Below are 25,540 nucleotides of genomic sequence, written 5' to 3' on the forward strand. Positions count from 1 at the left end.
GCAAAATTGTTTTGATTCAGAGAATTTTTAAACATAAGTTATTGCTAATTAACACAAAATGCTAATGACTGACTCAGGTAGTGGGAAAAGGAAAACACTTATTGGAACATCTTTCTTTGTCTTTTACATAATGTTCAAGAGACAGTGCTTATAGTAAAAGAATACTTACATCAGTATACAAGTGACTTCTAGCATAAAGACAGTAAAAGATACTAAAAAATGTACTTATCTTTCTGGACAGCATACACCATATACACTGACAATATATGCACTATCTATCACAGGCAAATACAAATTCATTGTGGGAATAGGCCATGGACTATAATTGCTCATGCTGGTTGGATGGTAAAAATACAGTATTGTCACACTATAATCTTTTCTACAGCTCCTCTGGTATTAATATGCATCTATGGTGATAATTTCTACATAAATGGTAATCCAGACTGGATATGTCTTCAAAATTACTATTTGCAGTATCAGACCTGTGACAGCGGGAAATTAGTGTTTGAATATATAGTTCAGAGCTCTTTATAAACACTATTAAGGGAAACAAATGAAAAAATAAAGTGTAACGTGTTACTCAAAGTGAGTAGACATATGAAACAGGCCACTAGTATTTAAGAGTGAACCTTAAAATTTAAAAATATTATGGTAAAGAGCAAAGAAAACCAAAGACCTTGTGGAGACAGATGATAAGTTTATCATATTTAACTATAAGGATACTTTATAATATTTAAATAAATAAATAAATAAATAATAATAATTAAAAAAAAAAAAAAAACGGAATTATCTTCTTATAGTCAATTGAAATCAGAATAACAGCACAGGTTCTGTGCCTCTGACACCCAGCTTCCTGTATACCAAGAACTTTGTTCGTATGTGTTTAATAGCAAACACAAATGAACCTCTCCTTGTCTGTCTTTCATTCTCACTAATCTCATGCTGTTCCAATTTACAAGGACAAGGCCCAAGCTGTCCTAACTTTTTTTTCCCCTCTATTTTTCCACTGTTTTAACTAATGAAAGCAAAAGAAATAACAAAATATATATATATATATTTACCTTCTTTCTTTTAAAATGCAAACCTGGGAGTCTGCTGATCTGGCAGACCTTTCTGAGCTCTCACATCTTTAATTTCAACGTTGAAAGGCTAATCAAGTTGCATTTTGAAACTGTGAAATGTTACTTCCTGCTGCTAGGTTCAGTTCTGGTAATTACATACTGGCTTTTATGGGGGGAGGGGAGGAATATCTGTGTAGAGCATTCTTATCTAAATTTGGCAGAATGCCTTCCTGTTATTAAAAATCCTCTCAGAAGCTTTATTTGCTGCACTTTCATATTTGTTAAGGTCATTATGCTCATCTGAAAGCAGACTCACTGGCTGAGTTCTGCTTTTTTTCAAGAAGTTCAGTTTGGATCCAGGAATGTACGTAAAGCATTTATTTCACAATAGAAGTATTTAAATTTATATATATATATAATTATTGATATATATATATATGAACTTCATTTTCTGAAGACACTAAAGTGAACAGAAAAAAATCATATTCTATGACATTAGTGCAGATTTGAGGAGCAAAATCCAATCAAACTGTCATTTGATTCACAAATATTTCAATATCTTTAAGACATCTACTCGGATGGTCCAATAAATAGAATTCAACTATATGAAGAACTTTAAGTAATACTGCCAGGAAGCATATGTTCTTTAACTTTAATGTCTAGAATGATCTTTAAATATGAACAGAAAACACAGAAGACATACCTAGTTTAATTCTACTATCACAACTACTAAACTGATAAATGCAATTATAAACAGTGCTTGCATCTATACTCACAAAAGGTATTAGTAGCAGAAAGAAATAGTGTCTCTAGGTCCCACAAAAGATTAGTAGAAATTTCTAAGAAATGGAGTTGAAGAACTGTTATCCACAAGAACAACTTCTTCAGAGTATGACGCCTGGAAAGACCACCCCCATATCATAGTGGAATCATTGCAGATAATACACATATTATTTTAGCTTCTGTTCCTCTATCAGGATGCCCTTGGAGAAGACAAAACACTTGGTACAAATCTGGAGTCTTTTTATAAGGTAAATATCATGAAGCTTAAAATGTATAGTTTTGCCTCATCTGACAAATTTATTCCAGCAAAGAACCAGAATAGAACAATCTGATGTTTAGTTTAAAGTCAGTAGGATATTTTCCAGCAGAACTAGTTAGTGCAGTTCTGACCTTAAATAAATAAATAAATAAAAATCAGTAGGTCTCTCAGCTCTCTGCATGTTGCTAAATGTGTCACAGAAAACTAACAGAGGAAAGTCCAGAGTTTACCTTAGTTTATTCTAGGATTACTTGGGAGTTTATCTCAGTGATGTGCTAATTGGCTGTTGTAACAGCTGCTTAACAATCTGCTTCTGGTGCAGTCATTGGAGGCAGCAAAAGAGTCATCCTCTCAAGTTCAAGATATTTTACAACCTTTAGTAAGTTTAGGATATAGAGGTTAGATATCTAGGATGTCATCTGCTATTCAGCTTATTGCCATAGAGTGACAACGTGCTTTCTCTCACCTGGTTCCGTTCTGCTTCCAAAGTCTGGTGGGAAAAAAAGAGATCATGGTCCTAAGCCTGTATCTGGCTCCTTAATATAGGGTTATAGGATAATTTAGGTTGGATAGGACCTTAGGTGTTCTTTAGTCCAACATCCTGTCCAAAGCAAGGTCAGCTAAACCAGGTTACTCAGCTTTATGCAGTTGGACCTTACTTCACAGGGAATGGGCTCCAGCTCATTTCTGATCATCTTAGCAGCCCTACACTGAACTTGTTCCACTTTATCACTGTCATTGATGTACTAGGTGTCAAGCACTGGGCACAATATCTTAGATGCGGTGTACTGACTTGACAGGGTTAATCACTTCCTTTGACCTACTGGCTATGTCCCTGCACCTACATGTAACCTGCTAGAAAGCTGTGGAGAAATTTTCTCCTTTTCCAGTGTCATAAAGGACCTACAAAGCATATTTGTGATTAATTACTTTCCTTTTCCAGTGGCACTATGACATACATGGGGGTGAAGCTACCCTTTACAGTGATGACAAAACACAGTTATTGATTTAAAAAAATACACTGAATACTAGCTTATCTTAACTATACTTGCTGTTAAATCAGCTAATGACTGAAATTACCACCTTGGTTTCATAATAACTGTATTTGTCCCCTCCATGTAATCAAAAGTTTTCCTACAATTTTCTTACCTTTACCTTATTTGTATCCTACAAATGAACATTACTTTAGATGTTTCAGTCAGCATGTTATCCAGTAAGATTTTGAAACAGCAACTATCTCCTGCTTACAATGTTTTATATTCACTGCCTAATTTTCTGTCTTCTAGGCTGTGAGATTTAATACATTACAAATGGTAATTTAGGACATTGACCTAAATTCCTGGTTGTTTACCAACCCCTTCTCCCCCCCCCCCCTTTTTTTTCTCTTTAAAAAAAAAACAACACACACACACAAAATAAAACAAGAAAAAACACCAATCAGATAAAACAATTTGGAGATCCCCAAAGATCTAGAATTATAAATAGCCTTTTGTAATACCTTATAACCTGTTAAGACCTATAAATAATCATAATTTATATCTGTGTTTGGGCAGAGCAGACTGTAATGTGTAATGTTTATTTCTATATTTGATATTCAGAGATTAATTTCAAAATAAAACCTTGAGTCTCTAGATATCTATTTCATTTCACTTGGCTGTTACTGCCATCTAGTGATATAATTAACAGTCGTCAATGCTTTCCATCTAGAAATTATGTTGCATCAAATGTATTTGGAAAGGTGCAGGACATTATAAAGTCTAGAGTTTATTTACTTACCAATGTAAAGACCCATGCTGCTATGCGGTTATGTATATGTTAACAGTCTTTCTGTCTTCCCTATAAGCATTCACTTGAAGACCTATGTACTTACCAAAGAAGAAAACTGAATAGAGCCATAGTAGTAGTTTATAATGTACTTGGCTCCTGCACTCCTGGAGAGTTTCCCTTGAACAGACCATATTATTTATGACTGTAGTTGTCTTTAGTAAATGATTTATAATTAATATAAATATTTAAAATAATTATGGTCACACAAAGGGAGCTAGTCACTTCCTCTCTTCAGTTAACAGAAAGTGTCCCATCTTGGTTTGAAAAGTAATCTCTTTCCAAACCTCCTTTCTACCTAATATGAAACCAAGATGTGGGAAAGCACATGAAGTGAAAAGTGACTCCTAGAATATTACTGGAGGTTGAAGTTCAAATGAAAATAAAGGCTCGTAATCCTAATAACGAAGGTAATTTTCTACTAGAAACATATTATATTTGTTTGTAATTCATGCATTTAAATAAAAGTGAACCTTTCTAAAGAATTCACTAGAGCTCAGATTTATTATTTAATTCAGGTAGAGATGGGTTGTTACAGTCATCTGATTTAGTTCCTAAGTAAAACTACAGCAAACTACAAACAAAATACAAAAATTTTCTGTAATTATGTGCATATGAAGCTTTTAAATAAGTATAAAACATATAAAGCATAACCTAAATGTCAGGCTACATGAATAAGAACTACCCCATCCAAAGCAATGTGTTACCAAGACTCAGTGACAAATTACCTGCCTCATTTTTTTTTTGAGGCGGGGAGGGATGACAGGACATTTTTTTTTTTTTTTTTTAATCAGGTTCTCATTTCTTTTCATGGTCATCCAACTGATAGCACTCCTGAGTTTTAATCAAATATATGCATTAGAGAGCTAAGAATTATAAATCCAATAGAGTAAAACCAATATATTAAAATTTGGTTTCAACTGATAATTAAAATGCACATGAAAAACATTCCCACACAATTAACTATGCGACAGTTCAGACTTTTACCATATCTTATCACAGGTGCCTGCATCACAGACCAAGCACTGTGAGTTCAGTCAGTGAGCTCCATTAACTATTTCTTCACAGACTGATCTTTATGTTTCTAAGTCATTTTTTTATACTTTATTTTTTGTCTTTTCTTGGTATCTCCCCTAGTTCTGTCACAGAAAAACTTTCTACAATGCAACAGGAAAAAATGTAACAATGCAATCAGGCAAATACACCTCTGACTATGCATATCAGAAAGGAGGAACTGTAAGTGAGACATTTTATTCTGTATAGATGATTTCCATTCTTCATTAAATCCCTTCAGATTTAAGATACTATTAATAAACATGAAATTTCTACCAAATTAGAGTCAGACATTCAAAATACATATTTCTAAACATTCAAGGAAACCAGAAGAGAATACTGCTTCTGAAGTCAAGGAGGATTTAGCATTGTTAATACATAGATTATGCTTTTGAGCACATCTATGACTTGCATTCACTGGATCTTTGTCAAAGTAATTAAGTCAATGTACCACTGGCATTTCTAAGTTATGTTGTTTTGTGAGCAAAGGTTAAATGTTGTGTCTAAACCAGGACATGACTTCAAGTGATAGAAAAAACACGTATTTTGAATTGTCTTTTTAAGAAGCCATTTGCTAGCATCAGAAATCAAAATAAGGACAGAAAGTAGAAATTATACTCATGCTAAAATGTATTATTGTCAGATTTTGTAACTTGCTAGAACTAGTTAAAGGGATGAGACAGGTGCTCCCAGATCAACGTGTTTCCCAGAACTGGTCCAGGACAAAGGAGCATTATATGTTTAAGAATTTGTTTATGAAAACAACTGTTGTACTAGCCTGAAAAATAACAGCAAGGGATGAAACGAGACATTAGGTCTCAAACTTTTCTACTGGATTGTCACTACCGAAAGGGGGGGGATCTTGTTCCTCCTGCTTCTGACTATGTACATCATATTTTCACCTCTGTCACATTCCCCCTTGTTCTGGCTCTCCCACACATCACCACCTGCATTGAAACAATTCAGCCTGTTGAACCAGAAGAAAACTAACCTGACAAAGGTGGAATAACTTGCCTTATGGTTTAAAGACATTTCAATTTACATAAACAGTTAAGTGCTAGAGCTAGTGTGAGGGAAAAGGTGGTATCATGAAGCTAGGAAATAAGGAACAGCTGATGAATAATTTACCTATTCTTGCATCAGCATACTGTTAGATTACATCAGCCATGAGGTGTAACTTCATCTTCAAGCTGTGGCTCCAAGTTGTGTTTATTATTGAGATCGAGCTCTACCTCCAAGACACCCTGCTACCTCCCTGTGTCTCAGTTCTGGAGTTTGTCCATTTAGTGCACTATCATGATTAAAAGACATCTAAGACTTTTTTTTTTTCTTCTCACAGGTGGTCATTTATCTTCCTGTATCGTAAAAAACTAACAGCAAAAGATATATGGAAATATCTATTTATAATAAATCTGAATATTTAAATAAACCGGTACATAGCAATTCCAAAAGGAGAAAGGATTAAATGTTGCAACTTTTTTCCAGTTTGGGAAGTAATGTGCTCAGAAGTAAAAGACAGGGCAAGTCACCTTTACTTTTTTCTTTTTTATAAATGTAACATTCACAAAAAGTTCTGAGTAGGTAATATTGGAGATGCAATTTGACTGTTCAGTTACAGAGCAAGTTCAGAACAGACAATCAGCTATTGAACTAGCACACCAAAAACATCAGGTCTGCAGTGACTACCTCTAGAAATGAAAAACAATTCACACTCCTTCAAACCTTAAATTCCCACTGGCCGACAGACCAGTGTGTCGACCCATCTGAATTAGGCTATTTCAGGTGTAATCACTGTGACCACATCTGTGGTGAGTGAAAACAGTCTCACATTGCACCTCTTTTCTCCTACAGATACAGCTCAGAGTTACAGCCCCATCACATAAAACAGATCAATTGAACACTACTCCCACATGGATCAACTTTCAGATGGAATACATGTAAAGAGGTCTCTAATCTTGGTTTCTGTTCAGAGTTAGCTCTGAGATCAAATGTGCTTTGGTTTTACTCAGGGTTTTATCCAGTTAGGTCTTGAAAACCTCCAAAAGCGTGAGACTGCCCAACACCTCTGGGCAGCCTGCTCCAATGTTAATGCAAATCCATCCTAAACAGGACCACTAAACAATTTCTTTTATACTGTCAGACACTACTGAAGAGTGACAACACTGAAGGATTGCACTGAATTTCTGTGTAGAAAAGATCCTACAGTGGAATTTCTGGCAAAAGCAAAAATGAAATAAATGGCCATGAGACCAGGCAGGGACAGGGACAGTTACAGGGACACAAGACAAAACATGCCTTTGTAAATATTCTTTGAAATACTTATCACTTCTTTACCTTTATTCCTCAGAGCCAGATCATGCAAAAACTATTTTTTTTCTCTTTTTATTTTTCTTACTTGACCTGTTATTTCTTGATAAGAAGTGAACTGAGCAATTCTGGACAGCTGCTAGTTCAAGTAACATCTATAAAGTAGCTTTCTCTTAAAATTCAAGTGGCTGTACATCTAAATAAAATGAAGGTGAAAACAGTGGATCTCAATTATTTCATTCAACAAATCATCTGGCAGACTACATCTGAAAAAAATGATAAAATGAACCAGTAGGATCAAAAATGTTTTGATCTTGGAACATTCGACTGTATGATGAACTACCTACATTTTATTTATCTACACACAAACACTCCTCAGTACTGGAGACCGGGTTAAGGCCAAAATAAAAATCAAGACCAAGGTACTTAGAGAGAATACTCAATCTATATTTAACTAATTTCCCATATAAAAAACTGTTTAAAAACAGGATATCATGAAGATATATTATCACTTCACATAATTTTCCATTTCACTCTCTTTGGCAATAGTTAAAACAAATTAATATTCAGAATTAGTTCCCTAATCTTTTGTGACTTCATTATTTCATTTTTACTAGAAAATACATTACAAATGGCAATTGGCGGTAATATAAAATGGAAAAATTATTTAAATAGTTTTAAATACTGAAATTATTGTGTTTCCAATGTAAAGCAATATACTGTGAAAGGAGAAACAACATTTTATACTTTGTTTGGAACTCAGTATTGATTCTAGTTTGCATTTCTGACTGTAACAATCAGTGATCAGCTGGAATGCATGACTTATTTTTGTTCTCACTCGGCTGCAGAGGAGTTGTTTGGGCTTCAGTCACCACATAGTGATATAAAATATCTTTTGGTGGAGAAGTATTAGATAGCAGAATTCTCTGGCTCCTAAGGAGCAGACTAACAAGAACCAAAGCTAAAACAGAAGAAATACAAAACAGGATTTTAACAATGTGATTAATTACGGGGTAAAAATCAGCAAGAAAAATAACAAGGCTCCTATTTCTTGATGTTTCAGTCAAAAAAGGGTAACCTTTTGAAAGACATACTATGGTAAAACAAAGTTACTAGGATGAACAGCAGAGCTGAATGGGTAAAACTTAACAGCCTTTTAGGCAACCGTCTCATTAAACCTTCTTGGGGATCTTGTTGTGTTCAATTCTATGAATTCCAGATCAAGATGCAAGATATTGCATCAACACAAAAATCGTACTTAGCACTTTCTAGGTTAACTATAAAAGGGAAGAGGGAATCAGAACAGAATTAAGTCAGACCTTAACTCAAAGTGAAATGCAGAGCAATCCCAAGAGTTTTTTCTTGTCTATGCCTTCATATCTTCTTATAACAATGAACTCCCTGTGAAGATCTTCATCAGCACATACTGATGGAGTTCTTTGTAACAAGATATGAATCTTAACACTACATTGACAGATAAGATGCTTTTGGGGAGGGGTTGGGGAGGCTATAAATTGGAAAATAAAAATGTTAACAATCCCATTCAAAACAATAATTTGTTGACAGAAATGCTCTGGGTTTTATTTTGTAGTCCAGCATTTTAGCTGTTTTTTTCTGAGTCCCATTTGAGAAGTGATTTACAATAGTTTAGGAGCAAGGGCATTACATAAATGACTTTTGAGATTAATAATATATTTCTTATTAAAATATTTTTAAACTAAATCATAGAATGGTCCTTCTTGAAAAAAAAAAAAAAAAAGGAAAACATTTCTGCAAAAAAATGTAAGTCAAAGCTCTAGTTTGTATACATTTTGAAAACCTTCAAATCCTTATTTTTAACAAAAGTATTTTTTACAGATCTGTAAGTACTAAAAAAGTGATTCCATTTTTTGTGAACAAACTTTTTCAAAATGAACTAAGTGAAGACTTAGAGGAGGAAAAATAGGGAAAACACAAAATATTGTAGGATCTTTTAAACCCTGAGGAGTGAAACTAACTTAAGGAAAAAAAAAAAAAAAAAAAAAAACTTATATTCAGAAAGCCATTTTTAATATTCATCCTGCCTAAATTCTTTAACCAAAATAGTGTTGTTATAATTCTGACATAATTATTCTGACATGTTTATAACACCCAGAGGTCACTCAACTTATTTCAGAACTTAAGATTCGAAACAACTTTTAAGGAATGAACGCTCACTGAACAACAGGGAAATATTTTTCCTTTTGCTGTTTATCAGTCTCTCTGAAGAAAAAAAAAAATAAAAAAATGTTGATACAGACGGTACAGGGGCTGCTTTGAGATATTCTCAGCTGTAGATACTGCCATACATAGATTACATTTGTTCACAGGCTGAAATAGTTTGCTTGTTTTTATTTCTCTGTTTTAGTAGCTCACTACTCTGCTATGAAGGGGAATAAGTCTGTCACAATTCAACTAAGGATAGAACAGAACCTTTCGTAATCCTGCACTGGATTAATCTTTTGGGACACATGAACCACTACCCAGCGTTGCTTATAAGAATCCCTCAAAACAAAAGAACAAAAAAAAAAAGAAAAAGAAAAAGAAACAGTCTATATAATTACAGAAGAGTTAGGTTTAAGAACATGAAAGACTAATATACCTGAACAAATCAATATTGGCATCTGTAGCAAACTCCTGGCCTAATTACTTATATCAGATTTTTTTTTTTTTTAACTTTAACAAAGCAATAACTTTTTTGAGATGTTCCTCAATTTCTATCTGTCCTTAGTACATATTTTTTTTTCCACATAGCCTGTGTAAAATGATTAAACTTATGTATAAAGCCAGTTTTCTGTCTTGTTAAAAGGGCAGATAATCATATTACTCTCTCATTAAAAGTTTGTGAAAAAAAATTACATGGAACATCATTGTCTCTAATTCTTCAACAAACCAAGATTAAATCTTGAAAACTTAAGTAAATTTCAGACCATATGCCATCAAAGTGATTCAAAGGGACAGAATACTTATCTAAGTTTTGGGAAAGTTAAAATCCCCCCAAAATGTATTTATTCTCATGCAGTTATTCATAATAATTCTCTTAATTTACTGTCATATGTCAATTCATTTCACTTTGATATAAAGTAACATCTATCTAATCTAATATTCCCCTGGCTAAATACAAGATCCAGGCATTTTCACTTGCCCTTTACATTGGCCTTTTTTCTTGCTTGCTTTATTGTCATCACTGTTTCAGTAAGTGCTGGTATGTACCAGGAGAAATTTATTTTTCATCAGAATGGCAAAACTACCCACCACCACCAAATCACTAGATAGAAGTTTTCAGACTTCAATCTTCAAAGCAGGTTCAATCTCCCACACAGGAGAGAAAAGTTCATACTGTAATTCACTAAGTATTATTTCCTCTTAAGGCTCTCCAAAGAAAACAAACCAGCTTTGAGCAACTTGTGAGCACATTTATAGTGCAATAAGGTAAGCAGTTTCTCTATGTGATTTCTACAAACCTATAAACACTTAATATTTTAATAATATTAATTGAGACCAAACAGTTGGCTTTTAAGAATAGTATTCCAAAATAGAGTAAGATATAGTTGAACTTTTTCTACAAGGAAACTTCTACAATGAACTTTTTCATATGCTGAAAAGCTGAACACAAAGTTTAAACAGCTCTGAAACATTCACACTACAAATATTATCACATGAAACATGGCCCTTAGCCCTTTGACTAACCATCTGCTACAGGGCCAAAGTAGCTCCTACAGAGTTGAACAGGAGCCTTTCTTGTATAAGTGAGCTTCTGGGTTAAGATTCTCAGAACTTATTAAGAGTTATTAAGTGCCTTGTCTACACATATGCCAAATTTCATGCTACTCAATGGAACTGATAGCTGGCTTAAGTGATCACAAAGAATAAGGGAGAAATGCTTTATTAGAGAGAAATCAATTATTTTGGTGCCAGAAAAGGATGTAGATTATTTTATAGGTAAAGACAAAGTCTCTATGGATCTCACTCCCGTACCACATGCCAACTGTCCTTCAGCAGAACACTTTTGGTGGACTTCAAAACCCAGAGAAATATTTACACTGTTACAAACAACCAAAAACAATCCTGGGGCAACAGAAGTTTAGCCCTGTTCTCCTATTTCAGTAACTGTTTAACTCTTATAGCTGTAAACACTGTATTTTCCAATTTGGTGAGATTGTTATTCAGGCAATGAAAGTCTGAAATGGTAGTTCTAGGAATTGAACTATCCTATTTATTCATAATCCCCCTGACACTGTAGTTGCGCATATCCATCCTGTTCTTGTCTGCGCATAAAGAAGTCACTTAAATTCACAAAGCCAGCACTTCTTATTTTAGAAGCTTCAGCTGGTCAAAATAAATAATACTAAAAAGAATGCCTATTATATATATTACATATATAATATACATAATATAATAGATATATCTAATATCTGTTATATATGTTATGTTATATTATATCTATTATTATTGGATATCTATTTTTATTATGACTAGTACTTTTCTTTTTGATTAAAAATATGCACCTATCAATACTCTAATTTTGCATGTTTGGAAACCTAACGTCAGGCTTCAGTTCTGACTAAAATCTTCAGAGAAGCAAACAAGCATACAGGCCTCTGCACTCTGTTTTACTATGGTCCTCATTGCTGACAATACAACACAGAGATAAGTAGAGAAAAGCTGTTTCTGGTACTAGACAAACTGTCTGGCTCTACCAGGAGGGCTCTACATTTATGATTCCTGTATAACTCAAAACTCATTTGAGACCTATATTCTGTGGGGAAGAGAGGGAGGTTATATAGTCTTCATAGGAATGAAATACAGAATCATTCTTGTACAATAATTCTTCTCCCTCCTCTAAGAACATAGTCTTCAAACAACACAGGCTGAGTTGCAAGAATTGTTTTAAGGAACATCTCTGTGTTTTTGTTGTTGTTGTTGTTTGTTTGTTTTTTTGGTTGCTGTGTGTTTTTTGTTGTTGTTGTTTTATTTTATTTTTTCCTGTCAGAATGGCTCCACCCTTCTTATCTGCTAGCTTTTGCATATATCATATCCTTCACAGATATGATTTAACCCACCGACCCAACAGACAGCCACATACTTCTGCTTATTTAGTGATTTGAGTCATGTGACCAATGAGCACTAGCACAGGGCAAGGAGCAGAAATACACAGAAGTACATGTGTTAAAAGTAGGATTTGATCTTCAGTTCACTAAATCAGCAGGAGAAATATAAATGAAAATGATCCCATATCTAGACCGTCAGATAACTTGAGGTCTCATTTAAATAGCAGAACACGTAAGGGAGGAAGCATAGAAACAAAGTAGAAACAAAGAATGGAAGAACAGGCTGTACTTTTCAATAGCAGTGAACTGTTAAGTTGGTTCTGCAGCCTGAAGGAGCCACACCTGAAATATGCCGTTCAATATTTGAAATGTTCTTCATGTTCACATAAATTAGTAGATTGGCTTCACCCTAGTATTTACCTCAATAATCTAACTGAAACCAACAACCTTTAGGGAGACTACAGATAACCATATCTATATAAGAGTATTATTTGCTAGTTACCAACATACGATAAAAATATTTTTTTCTTAGTAAAACTTACTTAAACAGTCAAGCTTAGTTAAATTTAGCTAGTACTTGTTAAAATTCTTTATTATGAGAGCACAAATGCAATGCTTCATGACTCATTTTAGATTTCCTTTTAGTATAACTTGGTATATAGGATTATTATAACCCATAATCCTACATATCAGTTATCCATATTTAAATTAAGATCTTAAAATATGCAATGAAGGCACCAAAAATTTACCTTAAAACATATTATTTTTTAAGGGAGAGGAATTTAAATATATATATATAGAGAGAGAGAGAACTTTTTCAGAGAGACTGGAAGACTAGTTTTATCACAACCATATTTTAGATGTAGAGCTTAGGGATATGGTTTAGTGGGGACTGTTAGTGTTAGGTCAGAGGTTGGACTTGATGATCTTGAGGTCTCTTCCAACCTAGAAATTCTGTGATTCTGTGTATTAGCAAGGAGTCTACAGCAAATATATTCAAGTTAGTATGCCCTAATGACCTAAATATATCAATAAAATCTTATGTCCTGAAATAAAAATTCCACTCAGAAATTACAGAATGCATAGGTGATAGCCTTCCAGCATGCTATTACAAGTAGAAAAAAAGCTCCTCATATATAAACAATAATATTATTCTCACTGCATTATTTAATCTTGCAGGTTAATCTGAAACTGAGCCTAAGGCAGGAACAAGAATTTAAGTCTGTTGCGATGACATGATTTAGGTGCCATATTTTTGACATGTATAAATAAGACACTTGAATGAAACCTCTCTTTTAAGAATGGTGAACACCACAACAATTTTTAACAAACACTTTGATCAGGCTACAGAAAATGAGAAGAAACTGTGTTTGCACTCAGAAATCATAGAACAAATAGATCTGCTGCAAAGTTACTTTAAAGGCACAGTAAATAAGATATAACTGTCGGTAATCACTCCAGAACTGTTGACCTCTTCATATCCATAACTTTAACATCGTGTCATTCTGTTTTCACAAGAATGCTCTCTAAACAGTTTTCAAGGTTAATTTTGCTGTTACTCCCTCTGGCAGAGTAAGAAGATAATTCTGTCTCCTCACAAATTTTGTTTCCAGCTTATTTAATATCAGTAACTTGTACCCATGCTAAACACAGTTTTTGTCTTTTCTCAAGGCCGCTGTTAGAAATATAACAGATAGACAAATTCAAAAGGTAATACTGATACTTCAAAGGATGTAGAAAACAGGATACTTCTTGTTAGTGAGATTGCTGAGAATGCCGTATTCCTTCCATGACAACATTGCTGGGCAAGCAGATGTATCTTTCTGATTCTGAATAATTAAATTTGAAGAGGATTTGCTTGAACATGATAAAAAATATTTGCCATTGTGTCTGTATAACAGATTGAAGAATATTATGTTAATCAAAGTCAAAACATTAAAATGTAAATTAAGTGTATAAGCCTTGAAGTATTGTTTTTGATTTTTTTTCTCAGATCATATCCACTAAAAAGTTTTCCATTACTCACCTCAGTAATTCTACTGCAGTAGAACTGTTCTTCTAATTTTAAATCTGTAATATTTTTGAAGGGGGGGAGGGGAGTGGGGCGTGATGCTATTTAGAAACAGGCAGTATAGCTGTTGACAAAATAAATGGATTCAGACTTAATCCAAGGACTAGGTGTAACAACAGTACTGTATGTTCAGAAATCCCTTTTATTAATGACAACTTTTCAAGTCTGAACAAGTTCACAAACAGTAAAAATGAACTTCAGTTCAATGTGCAGCATGTGTACAGCACGATCTGGTCTTTGCATTACTTTGCAATTGAGTGCATTTCTTTGAAAATGAGGCTAACAAATCACTCATGTTCTGCTACCATTTCCTAATCCTTCTTAGGAACACAGTATACTGAATAATTCCTGAAGCTCAGGAGTTTCCCAATTAATAAGTAACAAATTAAATTATAAAAATAATCTGGTATTCTAAAAAAAAAAAAAATAATAAAGGGTATCCTTCTGTATAAACAAAATGATTATTTCTCTCAAATACAGAATTAACATGTTTTGGGGAAAAATAAAAAAAAAAAAAAAATACTGGGGGACAAAAGGAAACAAAGTTAGAATACTCCAAATACTAGAAATCTCATGAGACAGTCCACATACTTTAAGGTGAACAAAATCCTCATATTTTCTTAACACGTAGGTGTTTTTTCACACACATTTGAAAAGCATTCTTTTAAAATAATTTTGTCTAAATCCATTTAACAATGTATAATCTTTGTGGAACTATACCACTACTTGTAACAAGAGCACAGACAAACATATGACTGTGAAGCTAATCCATACTTGCTGATGTGAACAAAAGGCCTACAGCTGATTGACTGGTGTTAAGTTACAACAACAATAGGGAAATAATAATAAAGCTGCTAATTTCACCATGTCCTCGAGCATAAAGCATTGCCCACTCCCGCTACAATTAGAAAAGAGACAAAACCTAGTCTGTGGGGATTGCACACAGTTACCAGTTACATCATGGGACAGAACATAGAAAAAAAAAATTATATTATTTCAGCTATTTATATTTTGAAGGTGTGGTTCTGCATTCAAGCTAGCCAATCCTACTTTAACTGAAACAGGGAGGCCTTACTTCCTCTTCTTTTTCTCTACTGTTTCCTAATCTGGCTGAAATTTACTTCTTTGTTGTTATTGTTGTCATTGAATTAATGCTTTATTGGAAACTAGCTAGTGAATTGAGCTGGTTCATAGAGCCAGTGAAAGCCAGAGCCAGACAGAATCACACGGCTCAGATTCAGAGAGAAAGCCAAGAAGTAGTAGTGAAGTGTTCGATTGTCTCAGCTGATGTTAAGAAACTAAATCTTTAGGCAGATTTATAACTGACCCAATTAAAGACTTTCTTACATGGATATCTTCCTCTATTCTTCCACTAACATGAAGTGAGGTTTAGCATTTAACATGCTAGATTTCCCAGTATTATACTGAGTTCATAAGAATTAAACTAACGCAGGGAACTGTGTAACAAGTTGTTAGTCCTACTCAGGATGCAGGGTATTGTCAGATACTGAAGTATTTAGCCTGTTCCTCACTGATACTCTGGAGAAGATACCTGCCTGCAAACACATCTTGCGAGCTTCAGTATATGACAGATTAAGTCAGTTTACACATGAATAATGGAGCACCACATTTCCATTCAGAGACAGCACCTGTGAAGGAAGTAGTGGCCAGCATCAACGTTTATAGTTCAAATGATTACAGTTCAAATTCTGCTTGCCGTAATGTGCAAAACTGTAACCAATTATTTTTGTTTTCTGCAAAACAGCACTGCTTCATGTAAGTGAAAGTACAACTGTGTATGTTCAAGCTCTAACTACAGACCACCAATGCAAACACATATCTAAGCATGGGTTAACAATATTTAGGAAAAACTTGTAAAAGACACATGGGCACAGAGGGGGCAGGAAAGGGAGAGGAGATACCAAAGAAGATATTTAAAAGAACGGGACACTTTTCTTCTCAAAAACAACAGCAGGGAGAACTTGGGAGATAGAAAAACTTTCCGCAGTTTCAGAAAATGCTTTAATTGGTTAATAAATATTGAGTAAAACTCGTAAATACTCAAATGAAAAACCTTAACTATCAAACAGTAATTGTGTTAGTTCTGGTGAATTTCTACTTAATCTATATGGTTAGGCTAGGTTTCAGCTTTGATTTGAACAATTCTGGCATTGAATGAAATGAGAAGTAAAATTATTGAAGAATAAGGGTCCCGTAAAGCCCAGTGATTTCACTGCAAATATTTCACAGCAAATACTGACTTCAGAGAATACTGAATCAGATCTCTGAATATGAGTTTGTTTCAGTTTAGTTTCATAAACTCTTTCCTGCAGTTTGCATACAATCAACTTTGTTCACCCTATTTGGCCCAGGTCTGAAGGCCAACTACTGTATCTTGCATTCTTTTAGTAAAGATGTTTGCCAACTTCATTCTTTCATACACAAAATATGCAAGCTTTCTTTCCAACATCTTTGACCATCACCATTCATGTCAGTAACATATTTTTTTTTCATATTTATGCTTCAACTATCTGAGCACAGTTCATGGACCTTCATTTTAACACAAATTAATAAAAAAGCAGAAAACAATAATGCATCTTGTTACACAATTAGTACTTGATATTTGCAATCAAGAATGCTTATTCTCTCTTGCTTATATAATACTTGTATAATCAGAGTTTAAGCAAATTAGCATTTTTTTGCAGGATAACTCACCATCTGCTTTTATTCTTTTAGTATATTTTTCCTGAAATGAACTCACATAGGTCCTACTTTTAGTAAAGTACTTAAGACTTTAGGCACTGAATAATTAAATATTTTACATTCATTAAAAATCTCAACATGAACACAATGTTATTATATGAAACTTCCAAAGAAGCCTAACCTCAGAAATAAGTAGCACATACCTCAATTATATCTTCGAGTTATGCTTTTCATTATGTTTACCTCAAATACTACAAATAACAGTTATGTAATTACATTTATTAGTCTGGGCTATTGTATCATATTACAGAATAAATTAAGAATTTATAAGTCTACTGGGCCATAATTTAAATTCAGTACTTTTGTCTGTGAAGACAAAAGTTCTGCTCCCCCTGAACATCTGTGAAGAGTCTGTCTATGGATATTTTTGTTATTTGTGTGTGTGTGTGTGTGTGTGTGTGAGAAATACACAGGGAAATGCAGAGCTGTTGTTTCACTGAAAGAAGTTCATCATCATTATTACAGCCATAATAATGGACCCTGGTTGTATTCTGATAAGCACATTAGAGAACAAAACAAAACAGAAGATATTTCTTGCTCCATACAGTTAAGTAAGAGCAGAACACAGGGAGTGGGTGAAAACAATGAGACAAGTAGCGTCACAAATTTGTGCTGACAAATTATTCAGCACCATGAGAAATGTGATCAACCCCACAGAAACTTGTCAAGAAAATTCTTGTAAACATGACAAACAGTGAATTCTAACACCTTTCTAGAAAGCCTATCAAAAAGTTTTATAAATGTGTAAGTAAAGCCCTGTCTTAAAGTAGAAAGCCAAAGACTCTTGTTTGAAAAAGAAACAATGAACGTTGTGATCCTTTGTTAATCAGAGACACAAATCAATTTCTCAGAAGTGAGTGAAAGGAGACTGATATAGGTGCCGATTATGTATGAAAGACCTTGAGCAACCAAAGTTGCTTCTGTTTCATATAATAAGAAAGAGGAAGGCAAAAAGGACACAATCCTCTTCTAAAAAATGTTGCTATACCTGATGTCAGATATCTTACCCTCCATAAGGGCAACATATTAAGAAATATTAAAATAATATATAATATTCAAAAAGGAGTGTTGCTGTCTTAGGAGCTCACAGAAAATTGAAAATAGAAAGAAATAAAAGTATTTGTTAGGGTCAGAAAAGTAAACCATCGCATGCCAACATCACAAAGTACATTAGTCTTAAAACATTAGTCCTAAAAATCTTCCAATTTAGGCCACTTCAATCCAAAATATTTTTAGAATATAGCAACAATACTTCCTTCAGAATGTTTTCTAATGTGTCTTCAGAATGTGCATTTTTATTATACTCATTCATAGCTGCTTAACATAAAGACAGAAAGTAATTGAAACCACATATGTATATACATATATATGTATAAAAATATGCACACACCAACCACATGTTCATCAAGAAAATCAAATTCATTGTAGATACTAAATATCATTACATGCCACCTGTCTGAAATTAGCAACATAATGATCATAGGTATAATCAGAACTAGGCCAATTAAGGTTGAAATAGTCCAATAAAATTAACTTAAAAAATATACAAGTATGGAAGTAAAGATAAAAGAAAGAAGAATCTATACATACGTGTGTGTATGTTCAACTGTGAAAGCAAGCACCACAGGTGGGCAGATCCCATCCAGTTAACATTATATTCCAAACATGTACTGAAGATAAAAGAGTGACTCACATAAAACCTAGGGGTTTATTTCTGATCCTTCTTGGACGTTACACAGAATGTGCAATTATGAACATTCCATCTTTTAAATCAAATCCGTTTTAATTCAGGTGCTGTGACAAAAGTTCTATTAAATATTTCTATTTTTAAAATATGTAAAATATTTATTAGAGAAGAACCATCTCTGTCATATCCAAAGTTTTTTGAAAGGTATTACCCTTAATATCTTGAGCTAACCACTCAAACTCTCAATATATCTTCAACTTCTATGCTCCCAGCCCAATCATACTTTTCCATCTCTTTCTACAGTCCCATTGAATTTCACTCTGATCTGCTTTGTTCCAAAGCTACAATTCAAGCTTTATTTGTGGCTGACAGAAAATAATAGTGCTTTCTCTCACATCTGTGTGTTACAGCCCAGTTAGCTTTCTCTTCTGGCTGCAGCTACTGTTTAACAACCATCCATGGAGGAACATGTTCCAAGTGTTTGTTTAGATGAGCAATCTAGAATAGCTTTTAGCATTAGAAAGGGCCTGTTCAAACAGAGTGCTCAAAGACTGGCAGCCACGTAAAATTAAGAATATTCTTTACATAGGCCATTAGATTTTCATCAGTTTAGAAATGCCAAACTCTCCCTCTTCCCCAAGGCAATTAGTAACACCAAGAACACTAAGATGGCCTCTGTCAGATCTATTAGCCTTGACAAATCCATTTCAGCTCCAGCATATTATCCTATCTTTATATTCCTTCACCAAGAGAACTACAAATATTATTTTCCAAACACCACTTGTAGTGATAAAAATTAATTGCTAATTCCTCTTAAAAATAACAAAATGCACCATATAGAATTGCTGTGGTTTGAATGGAAAACATGCACAGATTTATCCAGGCTGTTGTCCTGTCAGTGTGGTTATCCATTTGGACATGTTTGCCAAACATGCTCATGCTAAAGGTAAAGGGAATGTGACCACTGACTTTAATAACCATACTCCCAATCCTGTGATCACCCATATTTTGAGTTGCATAAGAATACAAAAATGAACTTCTCAGGCACTTAAAATAGCCAGCATTCTGCCATATGTAATGCTATCCAGATTCATTATATATATAACAATTGCTATACAAACATGAAAAGGAAGGTTTACATACCAAGGTATAACTGCCATATTTTCACTAATTATGGCATTAGACTATTCAAAAGTAATGCTATCGTTATTTTTAATAATAAATAATAAAAATGTATATAATAATAAATAATATTATAATATTATATATAATATTATATAAATAATATATCATGTATCATTCATATATAATATAAATAATAATAATAAATAATATGTAAATCAATAATAACATCTTTTTTTTTTTTAACTGTTTCTTTGGGGAGAGTTATTTAATCACCTCTCAATAATAAGTGGAGAGCTGATACATGTTTATTTTATTTTTATTTTTGAAGAGAAACGCTTAAATTGATGTGACCTTGATTTATCCTTCCCAATCAAACATATGGGGCTTGTAGGGAAGCTGGATATTGGAAGGTCAGAATTCACATACAGAGAACATACAAGCCATATGTTCTAGTAATCCATTGTCCTGGATATGTTCTTGCTGTCTTAGTCACTCAGTGTAAAGGCAAATTTCTGCACAATGTTGCCTGCCTACTGGAGGTACCATGTATCTTACCTTTTTACTTAAAATTAACATGAAGGAAACTCAGCAAAGAAACTTTCTTCAGCCTTCTCTTGCATGTTCCACTGAATTTTTATGTTGCAAACTGAAACTTGTGCCAGCTTTCAGCTTCAACAAGGCATTGTACATCCAGATATTCACATTAGAAGTTACAAATTAGAGTTATAATAATACAGTACCTCCATATTTTTAGGGGTCTATAAGCAGCAACTCAAAGCCAAATAGCCCTACACCTCTGAAGGCAGTCTTAATCAGCAGAAAATGTGATTGAAAAAAGTAGATTCAGCAATACTCAAAGTTTGTAACCAAAACTCCCCTTCCCTAAATGAGGCTTTTTTTCCAACATACCTCATCCTTGCTCCCACAAAGCCCAAAACATTAAAAATAAAGGTGCTATAAAAAGCTCTATGATTCACAATACAAATAAAACATCCCCAAAACAAAACAAACAACAACAAAAAGCATCTTGAGACACCTTTGCAAAATGATCCATACTCAACCACCTATAAATGAAACAGAAAGTTCCTTTCACACTGTTTAAGATACCAGCTAAGAGAGAGCTCTGGTGTAAACTTGTGGAAATAAAGTGTCCCAGGGCTTCACAAACATTATAATCTGCTGTTTTGAAAATATATTAAAAAATTGTTGGTATATAGAGTCAACTCAGAATGGGCTGAAACAATAAATATCCTCCAAGATACAGCAGTGCTACATAATTAATTCATTTGCCTGCCTTTAAAATGAAATATTAAAAACAAAATCTTACAGCCATGATCCACAGCTCCACTCATACATGAAGTGAAACTTGCACGGGTCTTTTATTGGAACAGTTTTAAATATAAATATTTATTATATCAAATTACAGATAAAATGGATAAAATATTGCAAAAAATAATCCTTGTACACATTAACATTTCAGACTAGTCTATCTAACAGTAACTACAGACTTCATGTGGCTTTCAGAGGAAAGCCTTAATGGAGTACATTTCAGAAATCATGCCTCAAGGCTAAAAGGGATCAGATTACCTTTTGTATTCAACATCAAAAGCAAAAGATTGACGAGTGTGTTCATGTCATTATTTTTTTTTCTAAAATTTCAAAGTTGCCTGCTCTATTTATCTGTCTGAACAAAATATATCACTTAATAAAGGCCTAATTCTGCAATCCAAGTCTGTTCTTGAGAGACAGATAAATTACATATCAGCTAGATAAACCAGGTATTTCCCCAATCAACAAATAAATAATACTAATTAGAAATTAGAAAAATCATGAGACTGCTCCTTCACACACAAGGAAAGAAACTTACTACACTCAGAGAAAACACATCTGAACAGCCTCTCCTGTTCATAAAGTAGGAACTGTCAGACTCCAGGTGTTGTCTTCTGTGGATACAGCCATTAAACAAAATTTCATGCACCAGATTATATCAAAACATAACATTTCCAAGTTTCGTGATGTTTTCACTGTGTGTTAGATTGCCTAGGATTCATGACTAAAGCATAAATACTTCCTATATCCCAACTGCTAACCATCAATTTAGCCTTCAGTCTCCTGAGAAAAATAAATATTTTTCTCTACAGATACATATTTACCAGAAGTACAGATACCAAAACTGACAATTCCTTTAGCACGTCTGTTCTATGAGAAGCTGTTCAGCACTGCTCTGAACAGTCTCTCTCTCTCTTTTTTTTTTTTTTTTTTTTTTTTTTTGGTGCAGAATAGGTTTTCTTTCTTGGTGATGTAAGTGACTGACTGAAAATAGAAAGCCTAGCAAAGCTGAAGTAAGTATTGCATATTAAAAACCACAAAGCACACAACACTTGCTTTGGGACATAACTAGGATGGTTTCTCTACAGAAGCACAGAACATCTTTGAAGAAAAACTGAAAGAATCAGTTGTACCTTTTGTAAAATCCAAGGAAAGGTTCACTCCAAACTAAAAAATATATATATTTATTTCAAGGCACTGTACATGAATTAGAATGGAAGGCGTATTTGTTCTGATAAAAAAGAACAAAATGAACCTGAGATTAGAAGATGAAAAATAAGAAACTAAGGAAAATTTGACCAATCTTCTAACTCTGAAAGAGTATCCTTAATGAACTTCAGGCATACCCAAAATTATGTATAATCACCAGCATGTAAAAATTAGCACGGTGGATACTAGTGACACTGTTGTACTATGAATTAATTTGAACTAATTCCAAACAATTTAAATTGATCTCTCCAGATTTCTTCTAATATGTAAAATAGTAGGTGAAATATTCATTCATTCAAAACTACAACTTTTTACATAGGTGATCAAGTGTTGTATCATAATAGAGATCCTAATAGAAAGACAGTAACTTGAAAGCAAATGGTTAAAGAATTTGTTAGGAAATAGGATTAAATATGGTAAAAGTTATTTCCCAGCCTTGGCATCCAGCAGGGAGCCTCACTGGTTCCTGGATAAGCAGAGAAAAGCCTTGTACACAGACCTTGATATCTCCCCAGTAAAGTCATATTTGTAGTGAAGGACATTGATAGAGATTCTCAAAAAAAGCATGCTGGGGAAGAATAGGGGGGGAGGTTAGGGGAGGTAGACAGAAAACACAGCACAGTCTTTCAGAACAAGAAGTCCTCTCCCAGATTTACATTTTCCAAACCATTGACGTATGTGAAATAAAACAGACGATAAATTTTCTCAGCGTACATTTAAAGCCAACACTTCAATTATTACTATCAGTCCTGTAATCCACTGCACTCCCATTTTTACCTCCCCCAACTTATGAATGATACTTTCCAAGTTTTCAGCAGTTTTACAAAGCAGTGCTTTTTTGTGCACCCAATCTGCAGGTGCAGCAAAGACCTTGGCAAGGGGCAAACTGATTATCACTTGTGAAAACAGTTACACCGTATTGTTCATACTTCTTCAAGGTCTTGTGCAAAGCATAAATTCGCATGAAAATGAAGTTATTGCAGTTCAAGCATCAGACAGCTAACCAGGTAAGTCTTACTGTTGCTTGCAGAAATGATTTTACAATATTTTGCAATTTATTAATGTTTTTTTTTCTCTCATGCATTCTTTGGGTAATTCTAATAGGTATTTTTGCAACTTTTAAATCACAAACCCTTAAGGATTGTGCTGTAATTCTGATTTCTTAAAGCAAAGACACTGTATTGTTACTGACTTGTAATTCATCTTCAGATCAATTATACAGAGATTATTTCATTTTTTCTTTCTGAGAGCTCTGTGGTTTTTGTATATATTTCAAAATAGGAAGTTACGCTGATGAATTTTTACCATGCTAAACAGTTTAAGTCCCTGCTTAATCATAGGCATTCATGTTGGTTGTTTCATGCTTTAACTTCTTTTCTAGACTGAACTAGTTTTTAACAGGCTTATAATATTGAGTTGAAAGAAAAAGCATTGTGCAATATATATATAGTACTTTTTAATTTATACATTTATGTTGCAGGTTTACTCTTTATACTCTTGACACAAGCAGATTTGATCTTGATTCAGCTCGTTGTTCCTTTTTCCTATGCATATACTTCTTTGAGAATTGGATCTAAAGAAGCATAAGGCATGGGAAAATGGGGCGACTGAGGTACTTCACCATCCATTCCAAACAGCATTGTCAAGACAACTACAGAAATGTATGGAGAACACAGACATATGAAGAACTGAAAGGTTAATTTATGAAACTCTGACTTAACCATCAAAAACTGAACAAAAGATAATGGTGTTATTTACTCTGTTTGTATAGTAATGTTTGAATGTTTGTTACTTCATTGTTGTTTAATTTTTATAGGAAAAAGTATTTTAATCATCTATTCAACTATAATATTTAATATATTGCCTGGTGAAAAGTTCCATCTAAAGCATATGCATCGCTGAGAAGCTACTTCTGTAGTCCTTATCCCTATAAACCTCCAATTGAAAGTACAGGGAAAGTAGTCACAGAGATTACAAAAGTGCAGCTCCAAACCTATCTCTCAGTTGCTGCGAGCCAGTCTTCACTGGACTCAGTGCCAGCTCAGGCATGCAAGGTCCAGTCATGCAAATGTTACCCCAGTGAGGTGTCTGCAACGTACTAGTTATTCTTAGGACCTGATCTTATAAGATTCTAAGTACCTCTTCATAATTATTAGCTTATGTTGAATTACAAATTCTTATCTTGTAAAAACAGACATTTAGTAAACAGTAAATCAAATAATAAACATGCTAATTTTTTTCTTCTTTTTCTTTTATCCACAGGTCTCTTTGAAGAGGAACTGTAGAAATTATTTACTCCACCTCCCCCCCATTAACATTAAACATTTTTTTATGTTTCTGTCCAACTACTTTTTTTTAGCCTAAATAAAAATTAATCATATCAGTTCTGGAAAAAAACATTGTTATGAAACAATGTAACTGTACATACCACATATCAAATAAAAATCTAATATTTCAGACACAGATCAAAAGTTTGTGTTATCCTACATCCCAAATTCTATCCAGGTTTGTAAAACTATATGCTTAGAAAAAACAACACTGGGTGCATTACAAGCCATTTTTCTCAGTTATTATTATTCCATACTATTCCAGCCTAAATTGCTATTTCAACAAGCTACTGTTTCATTTGTCTCTAACACTACTATCAGAGCACAATCCTATTTACATGTCACTTTTTCTTGTTTAAATTAAAAGACAATAAAAAGAGCATACACAACTGTATCTTTATTCAACTACTTCATATCAAGGTTTGTGGTAAAAGGATTTGGGGTAAAGGGGTTTTTGCTTTAACAAAACTCCTTTGAACAAATATACTTTCATTATGTTTTTATTTTCTCATGTAAGTCTTGGGAAATGGAAAGAAGAGAACTTTGGGGGGGGGGGGAGGGGGGGGGGGGGGGGGGGGGGCAGGGGAAGGTACACACTACCTCCTACCTCCACCTGCAGATAAGGATAAAAAATCTCTACTACTGAAATAAAGTCAGGTATGAATCGAGACAC

The 25,540-nt window shown here is 33.8% G+C and overlaps 1 long non-coding RNA gene across 1 annotated transcript; it reads left to right on the top strand.

Moving 5' to 3' along the window:
* Positions 1-23,470: 23,470 nt before the first annotated feature.
* Positions 23,471-25,262, top strand: LOC118169186. Its single transcript, XR_004751955.1, has 2 exons — positions 23,471-24,235; positions 24,803-25,262. It is a non-coding gene; the product is annotated as an uncharacterized LOC118169186 (long non-coding RNA).
* The last annotated feature ends 278 nt before the right edge of the window (positions 25,263-25,540 follow it).

Source organism: Oxyura jamaicensis, chromosome 6 (genome assembly GCF_011077185.1).
Source record: "Oxyura jamaicensis isolate SHBP4307 breed ruddy duck chromosome 6, BPBGC_Ojam_1.0, whole genome shotgun sequence".
Classification (NCBI taxonomy): Eukaryota; Metazoa; Chordata; class Aves; order Anseriformes; family Anatidae; genus Oxyura; species Oxyura jamaicensis.